General features: G+C 38.5%; 1 protein-coding gene across 1 annotated transcript in view; it reads left to right on the top strand.

Annotated features, from left to right (window-relative positions):
* Positions 1-12,500, top strand: part of LOC106879580 (protein rolling stone) — a 54,331-nt gene that overhangs the window by 1,476 nt on the left and 40,355 nt on the right. The window lies entirely within an intron of this gene.

A 12,500-nucleotide genomic window follows, 5' to 3' on the forward strand; every position in this document is an offset into this window, starting at 1 on the left:
ACAATAACAAGGCTTCCATTCCTGCACGCAAATCTTTCTTATCTTTATATATTTTATATATATAGTGTTTTCTCTTTTCGTTTGTTTGTTTCATCTCTCTCTCTCTCTCTCTCTCTCTCTCTCTCTCCTTCTCCTTCCCGCCTCTTGAGTATTTTGTTTTATTTTTTCTTTAGCTTTCCCAGCATCATGCTAACACGCTCACATCATTATTTTTTTACATTCCATTTTGTAAACTTGTTTTGTTGTGGTTCTCTGTTTGTGTTCTTTTCTCTCAATCCGACCGCCTTACAGGCCGGACACGATCGCTCTCCATAGGTAAGATAATTAACGGTTTGTGGGACACTTTGACTCTCACCTAGGTCAGCGTCTTTTAAAGTGGTGAAAGAGGCTGCCCGGGAGAGGCAGTGAAGAATGAAAGGTGGGAGAGGCTGGTGAATTGCCATGTTCAATACTTCAATGGTTCTCAACCAGGTTCACCATGACCCTCGAGGGATAGGTGGGGAGGGAGTCCACATAAGATTTTACTGTCAAAATTTATGTCCAATAAATAGCTGATACAGCACACACAAAATATTTTAGCAATTTTTATTATTAGCAATTCCTAATAATATTTAATAATAAAAATATAATGGGACTTTTTTTAGAAAGACTTTCTACCCTCCCCGCCCCATTTTCTCCCTTGTTTTTTTTTTCCCCCCAAAAAAACCCGTTTTCGGATACGGAGATTCTGGAAAATTGCAAAAATCGGCATTTTGAAATTTCGGCCCCTCCCCCCTCCCCTCCCTCAGTAGATAGATAGATAGATAGATAAATACTCTTTTACTTGTTTCAGTCATTTGACTGTGGCCATGCAGGAGCACCGCCTTTAGTCGAGCAAATCGACCCCAAGACTTTTATTCTTTGTAAGCCTAGTACTTCTTCTATCGGTTTTTTTGCCGAACCGCTAAGTTACGGGGACGTAAACACACCAGCATCGGTTGTCAAGCGCTGTTGGGGGGACAAACACAGACACACAGACATACATATATACATATATATATATATATATATATATATATATATAGGCGGTACAACTCTGTAGTTATGCCTCTATATATATACATATATATACATATATACATATATATATATATATATATATATATATATATGTATGTATGTGTGTGTGTGTGTGTGTGTCGTGAAGGCTCGTGGCTTAGGGGCTAAGGTTATTCGGCTCACGATCGTGAGTTCAATTCCCGGCGACGCATTGTGGCCTCGAGCAAAACACTTTTTTTCACGTTGTTCCAGTTCACTAAGCTGGTAAAAATGAGTTGTACCTGTATTTCAAAGGGCCGGCCCTGTCACATTTTGTGTCACGCTGAATCTCCCTGAGAACTACGTTAAGAGTACCCGTTAATTTCACCCCGTTAATTTCACGAGCAGGCTGTTCCATTGATGGGATCAACAGGAATCCACGTCCTCGTAACCAACAGAGTGCTAGTTTATATATATATATATATATATATATATATATATATATGTGTGTGTGTATATATATATATATATATATATATATCAATGCAAACTCTATTTTATTTTTGCATTAAAAAAAATAATAATGAAAGGGGCGAACATGCAGAATCGTTTCAGCGCCGGTCAAAATGCTTAGCGGCGTTTCGCCTGATTTTAGTTTCTGAGTTCAAATTCCGCCGATATAGATTGTTTGCCATTCATCCTTTCGGGGTCGATAAAATAAATACCAGTCGATGTAATCAATTGTTCTCACCCCAACAATTTCAGGCCTTGTGTCTCTATTAGAAAATGTTTTCATCTAAAGAAAAGAAAAGGCTAAAAGAAATTGATTTATATTTTAGGTGGAATTTGGTACTTGTTACATAAAGGAACCACCTCCCTAAATGGATCTCCCTTTAAGGGCAATTTTTGTCTTTTATGTTGTTTCCATACTTGTTTTGGTTGTTGTTGTTGTTATTGTTTTTTTTTTTCATATGCGTTGTAAAACTTGCACCGTTTTTGTGATTTATAAACGTGGTGGCTCTTGTTTATCGTTAGTGAATCAAACAAAATGCTTTGCTGTACGGTTCTTAGTGTTTTGAGTTCAAATCCCGCGGAGATCAACTTTGCGTTTCAAAACCTTCGTGAATCATGAAATGAAGAACCTTTTTCAAGTACAGAGATCGCCAGAGCCGATTCCCATCCACTCTTCCCACTACACATCTCAAAGCAATTTCCAGGCCTTGGGGTGAACAGGCAGAATCCTTTCGAACCGGTCAAAATACTTAGCGGAATTTCGCTAATTTTTAGGCTCTGAGTTCAAATTAGAAAAAAATTTTGATTAAGGGCAGTCGGTTGGAAGAACCATTAAAGTGTTGGACAAAATACCTTGAAGTATTTCTTCCAGTTATTTATATTTGAAGTTCAGATCCCACCACGGTCAACTTCACCTTTCCGAAAGTCGATCAAATACCAGTCAAGTACGATCGGCCAAATTCCTCCCCTCAGTTCCTTTTCAGAATCGTAATTTTTGTTGTATGAATCACAGGAATGCTGGAAATTGAATGAAAGCAAACTGTTCTTTTCCTTTTCATCGAGGGACTACTATTCCAAAACTCCGCCCATTATCCAAACACGTCCTTATATTTTATAAAGACGATTAGGTGTGATTTCAGTTAATATTCAGACTATATTTCTAGCTAATTCAGTGACTGCATACAGTTTCTTTATTTGGTCTGTGGTCATTAAAGTGGATGTGAGCGGTAAACTCGGTTTGTTTAAAATAATCAACCCTTTAATCCTTTCTTTGTACAGTGTATCACATATAACATACAGGACATGTTTTTACTGGCGTCCTCCATACATAAACATACACATTTTCAACTTTTTTAACCACTAAAGCAGTGGTTCTCGACCACTTTTTGCCTAGGGTCGCCTTTGATTATTCTTTTACTCAGGAGGACCACCATAGCCATTCAAAGTTTAGAAAATCCTATTCTATTTTTTATAATTAAATACTATCAGGATTTGTATTCTTTTATTCTTTTATTCTTTTACTTGCTTCAGTCATTTGACTTCGGCCATGCTGGAGCACCGCCTTTAGTCGAGCAAATCGACCCCAGGACTTATTCTTTGTAAGCCTAGTAATTATTTTATCGGTCTCTTTTGCCGAACCGCTAAGTTACGAGGACGTAAACACACCAACATCGGTCGTCAAGCGATGGTAGGAGGACTCACAAATATATACATATATAAATATATATATATATACGTCGGGCTTCTTTTAGTTTCCGTCTACCAAATCCACTCACAAGGTTTTGGTCGGCCCGAGGCTATAGTAGAAGACACTTGCCCAAGGTTCTACGCAGTGGGACTGAACCCGGAACCATGTGGTTGGGAAGCAAGCTTCTTACCATACAGCCACTAAAAAAATTCTTTTATTTTGTGTATTGTAGAGGTATAACCAATTTATTGCATGGAAATCGCGAAAGGAAAGCTATATATTACTGAAAAAGTGTAAAACTAAAATTCTGAAAACAACATAGACGCTTAGGACAACCTTATCAAAAATTCTATGAACAGTCAAAGAGTTAATATAGCGTTTGCTGAGTGGGGTTAGAAGGCAGCATGCCTGAAGCATAATGTGGCTGTGGTTTTCGTGAGCCCTAATCTTCCCAGAGTGAGTTACCCTTAACTTTTGGGGTCATTATAGGGTTGTTAATGCATTTGCAGTTTGTTTGTTTTTAGAATATAAACGGAAGTTCATGCATGAATACAAACATACACTCACACGCACACACGTGTGAATCTATGTATGAAAAAATATATGTGCGTGTATACGTGTATGTGTGTGTATGTGTGCGAGCATCTGTGTGTATGTGTGTGTGTGCGCGCGCATGTATCCATATATGTGTGTATACGGCAATGTTATACGGTGAATTAAAACTATTTGATCAGCTAAGATTATCTAAGCCATTAATAACCAAAATACCTTTCTATGAGTTCTTCTGTTAATAAAAGAAAACATGCAAGAAAGATAACTTCATTAAGGTCAGCTGATCGAAAATTTGGAACGATACTAAAAAAAATGCAGATTGCAATGAATATTGAATATTGCTTTTAAAAGCCAAGTGGTGAAAATATCAGACATGCTTCTGTCTTATTTGACCTCCTCAACAAAGCATATTCTATTCAGTCGACAGGACTTGATCTCATAAACGGTAGCGCCCGTTCTTGATTTCATTGCATATATTAACACGTGGTGCTACATTCCACATACACGAATACGTACAGCATCATTTTATGTATTTTGACTTATTGTACAATGTCTATTATACAGCATTGAATTTAAGCCATTTGCATTTGTGTCGTCTTTGTGACATTTATGACAAAGATTATTGGAATCGTTAGCACGCCGGGTGAAACACCGGTATTTTGTCTGTCGCTACGTTCTGAGTTCAAAGTCCGCCGAGGTCGACTTTGCCTTTCATCCCTCCGAGTCGATAAATTATGTAGCAGTGGAATACTGAGGTCGATATAATTGACTAGTCCCCTCTCCGCAAATTTCAGGTCTTTTGCCTTTAGTAGAAAGGATTGTTATTATTATTATTATTATTATTATTATTATTATTATTATTATTATTATTATTATTATTTTATTTTCTGTGGACTTTACAGTCAAGTGTTAATTTGAGAAGCGTTTTATCAAACATTGAGGTTGTTGTGATGTGTAGTTCTCGAAGTCTGCATTTTCAGTTCAATACCATCTGTATCACATTTGATTCATCTGGGATCGATTTATATAGTGTGTCACATAGAGGGGTAGGAACAGCCACAACCACCCCACTCCAAGGCCTGTGAAGATTTGAAAGGAGACAACACATTTGCCTGGCTTAATAAGAATTAAAATAGGCTCAGGCGTGGCTGTGTGGCAAGAAGCTTGCTTCCCAACCACATGGTTTCAGGTTCACTCCCTCTACGTAGCCTCGGGCTGACCAAAGCCTTGTGAATGGATTTAGTAGACGGAAACAGAAAGAGACCCGTAGAATGTATGTATGTGTGTGTGTGTGTGTGTGTGTGTGTGTGTGTGGTATGTTTGTGTGTGTTTGTCCCCCATTACCGCTTGACAACCGGTGTTGATGTGTTTACGTCCTCGTTACCTAGCGGTTCGGCAATAGACTCCGATGAAAAAAGTACTGGGGTCGATTCATTCAACTAAAAATTGTTTATGGCGGTGTTCCAGCATGGCCGTTGTCAAGTGACTGAAGCAAGTAAAAGATAAAAATAAAAGATGATTGCCAGTTTTTTAAAACATGTAACATCATCGTGGAGAAAAAAAAAATCAGAATTATAAGGAGGCAAACTCTATTTTGTCTTCTCTTCAATAAAGAAGCAGGTGTCCCAAATATCCCGTTAATATTCTGGTATTTTCCAATTTCAGACCCACAATTCTAAAGAAATTCCATCGACTATAATCATCAACCCAATACATTCTGTCTGTCTGACAATTCATCTCAGGGGTTCTCAACCATTTTTTATCTATGGACCTCTTTGATTACTATTTTATTCCGGTGGACCCCATAGCCATTCGATGTTTAAAAACTAGTTTTATAGAAATTTATTTCAAAATTCCTATTTTGTTTTTCACACATTCACTTGTGCAGGTTGAACTGAGTAAACCGTGAGAGAAAGAAACCAAACTGTTTCTTGCAATACACGCCAATACATACATCTAAAGCAAAATTTATTCAGGGGCCTTAAAATACTGTTGTGGATCCTCAATTTATTATTTTGTTGTGTTGATCCCCCAAAATATTATATAGACCCTGAGGGGCCACGAGGATCCTGAAGGGCCGTATGAACCTCGGTTGAACACCACTGATCCATCTCCTTCCCACCTAGTTAACTTGCTTGCATATCGACCTGTCTTGCGATTTCCTTATCTTACGTACTTGCATATCTATCTACCGATCTATCAACCTATCCGCTTACCTTCATGCTTACACTTATCTATCTGTCAGTATACCTATCTATCTATCTATCTATCTATCTATCTATCTATCTATCTATCTATCTATTTATCAGTTTATCAACCTGTCTATCTATCCATCTATTTGTCTGTCTGTTTGTCTGTTTGTCCGTCCGTCCATCTATCAGTCTGTCTGTTTGTCTGTTTGTCCGTCTGTCTACCTATCACTGTTTTTAACCGGTCTCTCACCCTACTAAGGTGTTCATTCATACGTGGTCAGTTGTATATTGGTCTCTGTCTGTTGGCAGACCTATATTTCTGTCTGTCTGCCTACTTAACTGCTTAGCAATTTATCTATCGATCTCTCTTTAAATCTATTACTTTTATAACCCACCTTGTCTAGTCTTTTTTATGTCTGGCTGGCCAGTCTTTTCACACGACATATTCTAAAAAAGGCTCTTCCTAACTTCTCTCTCTATATATATCTCTCTCTCTCTCTCACTCTCTCTCTCTCTCTCTCTCTCTCTCTTTCTTTCTCTCTCTCTCTCTCTCTCTTTCTCTCTCTCTCTCTCTCTCTCTTTATCTCTTTATCTATCTATCTATCGATCGATCTCACACACCCCACGCCGGTGTTAAAACGGGGGTAGCTGATGAAGGAAAATGTTCTCTATGTGGCTTGTGTGTTTTTTGTACCCTGGTTATTATTATTTTCTTGTCTACGTTTTGTTTGCAATGTCCTGTACCCAAATATGCACCTATATATACAGGTAGACGTAGGTATGCACATACCTGTACGTATATATGCATATACTCATTTATTATTTGTTTATATATATATATATATATATATATATATATATATACACAAACACATAGGAATGTATATGTGCATGTATATATATACATATATATGCAAGTGTCCATATGTGCGTGGATGTGTATATATATGTATATTATATATACATACACTTATACACACACACACAAACATACATATCCTTAATAAGGGATTTTCGTATAACACGTTGGATTCGATCATGTTCAATCTCTCGTGTTTTTTTTTCTTTATATTGTCTTGTCTTCATTTATTTATCTTCATTTATGCCTCCTTTGTTTTTTTGTTTTTTTTTTTTTCCTTTTCTATTCAACTACTTCTACTCCGTCTCGCAATTTCACCACCAGCCCGCCACAGGCACACACAGACACACGTAAACATACAGACGCACACACACACGCACACACACACACACAAGCACAGACTAACACACACTCATTCTCACACACACTCATACACCCACACACACACACAAGCACAGACTAACACACACTCATTCTCACACACACTCATACACCCACACACACATACACACACACACACACACACACACACACAACTTCTCAACTTTCTTCTACGAACCCTCACTCTCACACTGTTTTTTCCTTCCGAAGGATATCTTAATTTATCTTCATTTGCCACTCTTCTTCTCACGTCTCCTCCTCCTCCTCCTCCTCCTCCTCCTCCTCCTCCTCCTCCTCCTCCTCTTCTTCTTCTTCTTCTTCTTCTTCTTCCTCTTCCTCCTCCTCCTCCTTCTTGTCACCTCATCTCTTAACACTACGCTTTCTCTCAAGTTAGCGTCATGTTCGTCTCCACCACGCCTTTCTCCCCCTTCCCTCTCTCTCTCTCTCTCTCTCTCTCTCTTTTTCTCCATCTCTCTCTCTCACTCATTCGTACACACATACATACACAAACACATAGACACACATATATACATACACGCATACATACACGTATACACATACACAGATTTACACATACATACACATATACACATACACACACACACATACACACATACATATTCACACATATATATATATATACACATACACACATACATACGCATACACACACATACACACACACACACACGCATGCACATGCACATACACATGCACATAAAAACTCACATACACACACATATACACATACACACATAGACTAATGCTGAAACCCACAAAACATACGTTAGCATTCTAGGATCTTTTTGGCTTGACGGGCAACATTTTTTTATGTAGTGTTTTTGGTACCGAAACACTTTCAAACTTCGAATACTTGTATATTTTGTGTTATAGAACAGATAAAAAATTTTCTTTTCGAAGTTATTTCATGTAAAAAATTGTCGTATTTCGGTAATTTCAATCAATCACTGACGTCTATTTAGGTGAAAACAATTACGCCGTGGAATGTAAACAACGGTGTCAGGGGATCTTTTCCCTTGAATAAAATTAGTGCCGTTGTTTGTCAACAAAAACTATCCGTTGTCAACAACAACTATCAGCGGAAAATATTTCGTTTGTCACTGTTATTTATGACATCATTCGTGCGTTTTAGCTTTAGGGTTTTAGGGATAGGGTTGGGATTTTAGAGTTAGGGTTAGTTTTAGGATTACTGTTAGTGTTATGATTATTTTTGCCATAACCTTAACCCTAACCCTAAAACCCTATAACTCATAACCATAACCATAACCCTAACCCTAAAACCCGAACCCTAACCCTAAAACCCTAAACCCTTACTAGGGAATAATGATATAATTAAACAGGGAATAACACTCTTAACACCGGTAAAAATTATTGTTTATAAAAAGAGCAGTAACTGTATTCAGCTGAATAGACGTCAGTGATTGGTTGAAATTACAGAAATACGACAACTTTAACATGAAATAACTTATTAAGAAGTAATTTTTGTTAAGAAGGCTAAGAGAAAAAGATGTTTTATATGACACATTCTACCAGTGTCCCAAGTTTGAAAGTGTTTCGTTAAGAAAACAAGTGTTGCCCGTCAAACCAAAAAGATCCGCATTTTATTATAATTATCATAGAACATGTAGTTGTAATATAGCAACTACAACTCTTAACATCACCACCACCATCACCACCACCATCACCACCACCACCATCACCACCATCACCATCACCACCACCACCATCACCACCACCACCATCACCACCATCACCACCACCAGCATCCCCGCTGTCACTACCATCTTCATCACCGCCATCACCATTGTCGTCACCACTACTATCACTACAGCCATCGCTATGGCCGGTGTCATCCCAATCACCACCAATGTCACCGCCACCATCATCATTGTCAGCATCACCGCCAACCGCCCTCAAAACGATGACAGCAAACTCGAATACACATGTATATGTATTTGTGAATATGTATGTACATGTGTGTGCATGTGTGTGCGCGTATGTGTGTGTGTGTGTGTGTGTTGTTTTATTTGTGTGTTATTTCTTTACTACCCACAAGGGGCTACACACAGAGGGGACAAACAAGGACAGACAAACGGATTAAGTCGATTATATATTGACCCCGAAAGGATGAAAGGCAAAGTCGACCGCGGCGGAATTTGAACTCAGAACGTGTGTGTGTGTGTTTATATAATGCCAACACACACATATACACGCTACACGCTCTCGAAAAACAATAGGAATGGTTGTGTGGTAAGTAGCTTGCTTATACCAACCACATGGTTCCGGGTTCAGTGCTTGGACAAGTGTCTTCTACTATAGCCTTAGGCCGACCAAAGCCTTCTGAGTGGATTTCGTAGACGGAAACTGACAGAAGCTCGTCGTATATATATATATATATATATATATATATATATATATATATATATATATATATATATGTATATATATATATGTGTGTGTGTGTGTGTGTGTGTGTGTGTGTGTGTGTGTGTGTGTGTGTGTGTGTATTTGTCTCCCCCAACATCGCTTTTTAAGCTTTTAATTCAAATACCGGTGATGTCAATTTTGTGTTGAAAATAAAGTATTAGTCATGCACTAGAGTAAATTTCATTGACTAACACGTGCACGTGCGCACGCGCGCGCATATTCCTGACCTCGTATCTATGTTGGAAATTATTACAGTATCAAATATTCAAATATTGAAAACAGTGTTATTATTTTAAGGTGCAAGCGGGGCTGTGTCTTCTACGATAGCTTCGGGCCGGCAGCGCCTTGTGAGTGGATTTGGTAGACGGGAACTGAAAGAAGCCCGTCGGATAGATAGATAGATAGATAGATAGATAGATAGATAGATAGATAGGGGTATGTGTAAGAAGTTTGCTTCCCAACTACATGGTTCCGGGTTCAGTCCCTCTTCGTAGCATCTTAACGAAATGTCTTCTACTATAGCCTCGGGCCGATCAAAGCCTTATGAGTGGTTCTGGTAGACGGAAACTGAAAGAAGCCCGTAGCATTTCTACCCAGTCGAAACGTTCAGAGTTCAAATTCCACCGAAGTCAACTTTGCCTTTCATCCTTTTGGGGGCCGATAAAATAAAGTTCTATTTAAGTACTGTGGCCAATGTAGTCGACTAACTTCCTTCTTCTAAAATTGCTGGCCTTGAGCCAAAATTTGAAATCGTTTTTAGTGCACTGGATAGCAGAATGCATTGAAGTGTCCAGATACGCCGCATTACGTCCCAAGTTCGTATTCCACGAAGATTGACATTGCAATTCCCCATCTTCCAATGCTGGAAGAATAAGTACGGGTCAAATACGTCAGTGGCTTTAATAGACTGACTCACACTCCCTGACAGAAATAGAGAAGCGATTGTCAAAAACTCCCCAAAATCAGTAAGACCGATAGCATTCATCCCTCTTACATTTTTCTGGTTATGTGCCAGAGCGACACAGTCGGTTAAGTTGACAGAAAAAATATGAAGGATGCACTTCCCAGTGTAGTGTGTGTATGTGTAAATGCATGCTCACATACTCGCACACATTGATAGAAAGATACGAGATATTGTAATGTGGAAGTTGTAAAGTATGTTATATCTTATGCAGTGCAAACAGTTTTCTGATATAGAATTCAATACGTTGGATACAGTACACAGAAATGTTTATTATATCAAAAGTTGACGATCTACTCGAGTTTCGATAGCAGAGAACAGCCCAGCCTGGGGCAAACCTCGTGGAAAATCGTCAACTGTTATATAATAAACACACACACACACACAAACACACAAACACACACAAACACACACACACACACACACACAAACACACACACACACACGCACACACACGCACACACACACACGCACACACACACACACACACACACACACACACACACACACACACACACACATATATAACCAAACCATAGCGACGCACACAAGCGGGTATGACTTGCTGTCATGTACATTCGGCTTTCGTTCGTTTTTCTAGGCGTCACTCATTTTTCTATGTAGTCGCGAGCAGGTAAAGATACCCTCTCGAGCCTCATGGCCATTATCCAATAGAACTGATCAGTTGAAAGATGGTATACACCAGCCACTCAGCTGGTGCTCATTTTCAAATCAGTAAACAGCGGGAGCAGCATGAAACACAGTGTCTTACTCAAGGACACTACACACGCACACACAACACACACACACACACAAACAAAATCTATTTGGTCACAGTTGAAATATCTTTGATAATAGGTCTTCCCAACGAAGACTGATCTCAAGTTAAAAAACAACAGCAACAAAAATAAAGCCATTAAAGGCGATAACAACAAAAACTGAAAAAAATAAAATGGACTTTTTCGAAACCTTTGGTGTTCCATTTTTATAAATTGATAACGAATCTTGTATTTGCAATGTAAACAAACAGACCAATGACACCAAAGAATATTCTTGTCATATTTGTTGACTTTCCATGTTGTAACAATCTTTTACGGTTTCGTATATCTTTTATTAGTCATTGTCACCATCTATTATGTGTGAATGTGTATATGTATGCATGTGTGTGCGTGCGTATTTGTGTATGTATGTGTGTGTGTGTGTGTGTGTGTGTGTGTGTGTGTGTGTGTGAGAGTGTTTGCCTGTGTGTCTGTGCGCGCGTATACACGCACATATATGTTTACATGTATGTATGCATGTATATATGTGTACGAGGTCTGTTTAGCTCGAGGACATTGTCTGCTAGTTCTGGTGGGGTGGGGGGGAAGGGAAAAGGTATTTTCCATTTTTTTAGGAGGGAGAGGTATAAGGTATTGTAGGGGAAGGGAGGAATGGTTTCTTCTATTTTGTATTTTGCCGGAGTTTTCTTTTCTTTTCTTTTCTTTTTTCTCTATTTAACTTTCTGCTTTTATGTGTGCCCAATTCTTGGTTTCTCATTCCCGTTTTCTCTCTCTTCTGTCCCGCTATTTTTTCTCCCTCTTCTCTATCTCTCTCTTCTGTTTACTCTCTAATTATGTTTGCCTCTCTCCCTCTCCCTCTCTCTCTTTCCCTCTCCCCCTCTCTCTCTCCCTCCCTCTCTCTCCTTCCGTCTCCCACTTTGTCTCCCCTTTTGGTTCGTCCTGTTTGTATAACTGATGATCTTTCATTCATACTTTCTTTTGTATTTCTTGTCCATCTGATTCTTGTCTGTCATCTTTATTTTATCTATCTATCTATCTATCTATCTATCTATATATCTATCTTTATATATATATATATATATATATATATATATATATATATATATATATA

This window comes from Octopus bimaculoides, chromosome 5, assembly GCF_046866305.1.
Source record: "Octopus bimaculoides isolate indiv1 chromosome 5, ASM4686630v1, whole genome shotgun sequence".
Lineage (NCBI taxonomy): Eukaryota > Metazoa > Mollusca > Cephalopoda > Octopoda > Octopodidae > Octopus > Octopus bimaculoides.